Raw genomic sequence first — 4,649 nt, 5'->3', positions numbered from 1 at the left:
TGTTGCTCTCAGTGTGTCTGTGCACTTCATGAGCACCGTAACCCTGAGTCTCCTCACTTAGTGTGGAAAGTCGAGTTGATAAACCATTTCATGGACATGATTACAATGTCGGGAGGGTGATGTGGTAATTGAAGGTTATCTCTCTTACTCAGTCACTGCACAAGTCTTCTCCCACCTGCTCGGACCTAGTGCAATCACCTTAAAAGACAACACTCTCCGAGCAATGACTTCCAACCAAGGTATAAGCACCTGCTCAACATAGGCAATGTGACTCCATCATTTTCTAATGAAACAAGTGTTCATACTGGTGGGCTCATTTCTTAGGGTGGGATCTAATGAATGAGCAGTTCATTCAAAAATAACTGAGGAGTTGCACGTATTCATGACATCAGCCCTATTGCCGCACCCAGTCTCCCCAACATACTGTTTAGCTTTCCAGTGACGTCATGTCTTGTGTGGCCTATTCACATTCCGCTGTTAATATTTTTTAGCCAATAGAATTTCACAGGCTCCCGTCTTTGAGCTCACATTGAAAAGGCACAAGTCCCAAAATGCAACCGGGTGCTGTTTAAAACTCCAGCACTGGTGGGCGGTGCCCCAGGAGACATGGGGTCCACCTGGATGCCCTGACTGCCTTTTCACGTGACAGTCACAGACACACACAGGACAGAGGTTCAAAAGCTATTCTGAAAGAAGTAAGCACAACAGGCCCACGTGAAACTAAACTTTTTAAATAGATGATTTTTGTTTCTATTGACCTGGTTCTCACTCGTTCTGCGCGCCAAGTCAAATGTAAATGAGCCTCGCAATAAAAATGCACAGAGGATGGTAAAATTCACTTCACTCTGCGCTCGTTGATGCTGAGAGCATGGTTGTCAGCCCGCACGCTTGTTATTTTGATGTGGAATTACTTGATTGCTTTGTGATAATTTTAATTACTCCGAATTGCAAGCTCCCCTACCCCAGTAATAACGTTTGAGGTATTGCTTCCCTACCACACCAACAAGGCCACCCTCTGACCAAGTCCTTTGCCTCTCTTCAGAACTACCATAAGCCCCTCCATGCACTAGGAACTTTTTGCTTGACGACCATCTAGGCGTCCTTGGAATATTGATATTTAGAAGTAACAATGTTTGTTTATTTTAACTAACTGACCTTTTTAGGGTCTCGCTTGATAGACTCTGTAGTATTCAGTAAAGGGCTTGGAGCCCGCATGTCTCTCACCATTTTTTTATTTATGTGGCACTCTTCTTTACAGTTTCCTAATTCATCAAGGCATGTCTTGCATCATTTCCGTTCCTCTCTGTAGAGCAGCGACCAAGCGTTGATTGATTCAGCTTAATCAGTGCCTGACCGCTGCTCCCCACCTGATCAAGGTACTATTTTTTCCTTTTACCTTCTAGTGCCCTGCAAACAGAAGGCTTGTGACTGGCAAAAACATGCCCAGCAGGACAACCAAAACTGTTAAGTTTTAAATTTAAATCGAACTTTCTTTTATTTTGCCAAATCGTCTTTTCCCACGTTCCACGCATGTTTTCTTTTGCTTTTGTTCGTGGGCACTCTTCTCAAAAGATGACGATTAGCTCGTTTAAAATATTGCAAATCAACAGTGTTTCTTTATTATGTGTAAATTCTGAAATTAATCTTTAACACATAATCCTGCGGTACACTTCAATCCACCCCACTCCAATCTTCCCCACTACAATCCACCCCATCCAGACCACTTCACCCACACTAATCCACCTCACTCCAGTCCAAATCACTCACCCGAATCCAATCCACTCTAACTCATCCTACTCCAATCCTCTCCACCCACCCCAAGCAAATCTGTCTCACTCCAATGTGCCCCACTATAATAAAAAACAATCTGCACCACTCCAAAACAATCTGTCCCACTTCGATCCAAAACAATCTGCCCCACTCCACTTCAAAACAATCTCCCCTACTCCAATTCAAAACAATCTACCCCACTGCAATCTGCTGCACTCCAATCAAAAACAAACTACCACACTGCAATCCAAAACAATCTGCCATACTGCAATCGAAAACAATCTGTCCCACCCAAGGCAGTGGTGGCTGGTGCACTTTGAAAGGAGTTGGTGGGAGGGAAAAATAGTTCATCTGAAGCTAAGTGAAGAAATTGGAATAAAATAGTGCATTTTAACCCCTTCGCTGCCAGCCTTTTCCCCCTCAGGTGGCAGGCATTTTTTTGGCTATTTGGGGCAGGGCGCGCTTAGGCCCTCATAGATTTTTGTCCACATAAGCTATCCACGCCAAATTTGCGTCCTTTTTTTCCAACATCCTAGGGATTCTAGAGGTACCCAGACTTTGTGGGTTCCCCTGAAGGAGACCAAGAAATTAGCCAAAATACAGTAAAAATGTTGTTTTAAAAAAGAAAAAAATGGAAAAAAGGGCTGGAGAAGAAGGCTTGTGGTTTTTGTCCCTGAAATTGGCATCAACAAAGGGTTTGCACTGCTAAAATCACCAGCTTCCCAGCTTTCAGGGACAGGCAGACTTGAATCAGAAAACCCAATTTTTCAACACAATTTTTGCATTTTACTGGGACATACCCCATTTTTACGATTTTGTGTGCTTTTAGCCTCCTTCCAGTCAGTGACAGAAATGGGTGTGAAACCAATGCTGGGTCCCAGTAACCTAAACATTTTTTAAAAGAAGACAACATTCTGAATTCAGCAATGGGTAACTTGTGTAGATCTTACAAGTGTTTCCTACAGAAAATAACAACTGAAATAAAAAAAAAATATTGAAATTGAGAAGAAAAAAACAGCCATTTTCCTCTACGTTTTACTCTGTAACTTTTTTCTGCAATGTCAGATTTTTGAAAGCAATATACCATTACGCCTGCTGGACTCTTCTGGTTGCGGGGATATATAGGGCTTGTAGGTTCATCAAGAACCCTAGGTATCCAGAGAAAATAAATGAGCTGCACCTTGCAGTGGGTTTTCATTCTATACCGGGTATACTGCAATTAATTTGCCGAAGTATATAGAGTGAAAAATAGGTATCAAGAAAACCTTTCTATTTCCAAAATGGGCACAAGATAAGGAGTGAAGGAGCAGTGGTTATTTGCACATCTCTGAATTCTGGGGTGCCCACACTAGCATGCGAATTAAAGGGCATTTCTCAAATAGACGTCTTTTTTACACACTGTCTTATATTTGGAAGGAAAAAATGTAGATAAAGACAAGGGGCAGTAACTCTTGTTTTGCTATTCTATGTTTCCCCAAGTCTCCCGATAACATTTTTTACCTCACTTGTGTGGGTAGGCCTAGCGCCCGCGACAGGAAGTGCCCCAAAACACAACGTGGACACATCAAATTTTCCCGAAGAAAACCAAAACCTAGGTAAAAGACATTGTCATTTGCAACGCCAATAGCTCTAACTCTCACAAATGTGAGACCTTTCGCATTGCAAATGCTTGTTTTTTTGTGCAGGCAAGTGTGCGTGGAGCCTGCTTTGGTTCTTAAGACCTCAGACCTAAAGCAAAGCTTAGACAGAAACATAGCAATGTGCCCTTTGCACACAGTTAGAGATCCTACTAAATGGAGTCATATATAGGTCTGCACGGCCATTTTGCACAATTTTGTTGTGATATAAAGTTTCGGTAGAGCTCAATGAGAGCTGGTAGTTATGGCCGAGTGGTTAAGGTGATGGGCTTGAAATCCTTTGGGGGTTCCCTGCACGGGTTTGAATCCTGCTGACTACCTCTGTTGTTTATTTTAAACCTGATTTTTAAAATAACTGTGAAGAACACATTTACCAACTTTATTTGGGAAGATAGATAATTTACTTTAAATCTTTATTTAACAGAGGTTCGATTTTATTTTGCAGAGAGAAGAGCGGGTGACCGCGTGGGGAGAACAAATGATTTGTTAAACCTTCCATTTGAAGGTGATCTAAGCAGAATGAAGCAAAACAACAGCAGCGCCAATCAGCCGATTTCTTGGAGTCCACGGTTTAGGAGTTTACTTAGAAGGAGACTGTAAAAGAGTTTTAAAATTAGGGACCTATTGGTAGAGTCACTGTTTATGCAAATTGAAGGGTCAGAAGGGAGATGCGTCATTAAGATCTGTAAAAATCCATCTCTGGCAGCGGTGGGATTTGAACCCACGCCTCCAAAGAGACTGGAGCCTTAATCCAGCGCCTTAGACCGCTCGGCCACGCTACCTGTTGCTCTCAGTGTGTCTGTGCACTTCATGAGCACCGTAACCCTGAGTCTCCTCACTTAGTGTGGAAAGTCGAGTTGATAAACCATTTCATGGACATGATTACAATGTCGGGAGGGTGATGTGGTAATTGAAGGTTATCTCTCTTACTCAGTCACTGCACAAGTCTTCTCCCACCTGCTCGGACCTAGTGCAATCACCTTAAAAGACAACACTCTCCGAGCAATGACTTCCAACCAAGGTATAAGCACCTGCTCTACATAGGCAATGTGACTCCATCATTTTCTAATGAAACAAGTGTTCATACTGGTGGGCTCATTTCTTTGGGTGGGATCTAATGAATGAGCAGTTCATTCAAAAATAACTGAGGAGTTGCACGTATTCATGACATCAGCCCTATTGCCGCACCCAGTCTCCCCAACATACTGTTTAGCTTTCCAGTGACGTCATGTCTTGTGTGGC

General features: G+C 42.7%; 1 non-coding gene across 1 annotated transcript; it reads right to left on the bottom strand.

The window, feature by feature from the left end:
• Positions 1-4,107: 4,107 nt before the first annotated feature.
• Positions 4,108-4,189, bottom strand: TRNAL-AAG (transfer RNA leucine (anticodon AAG)). Its single transcript has one exon. It is a non-coding gene; the product is annotated as a tRNA-Leu (tRNA).
• Between the last annotated feature and the right edge of the window lie 460 nt (positions 4,190-4,649).

This window comes from Pleurodeles waltl, unplaced genomic scaffold, assembly GCF_031143425.1.
Source record: "Pleurodeles waltl isolate 20211129_DDA unplaced genomic scaffold, aPleWal1.hap1.20221129 scaffold_183, whole genome shotgun sequence".
Taxonomy (NCBI): Eukaryota; Metazoa; Chordata; class Amphibia; order Caudata; family Salamandridae; genus Pleurodeles; species Pleurodeles waltl.
This window is presented reverse-complemented; position numbering and strand designations above follow the sequence as displayed.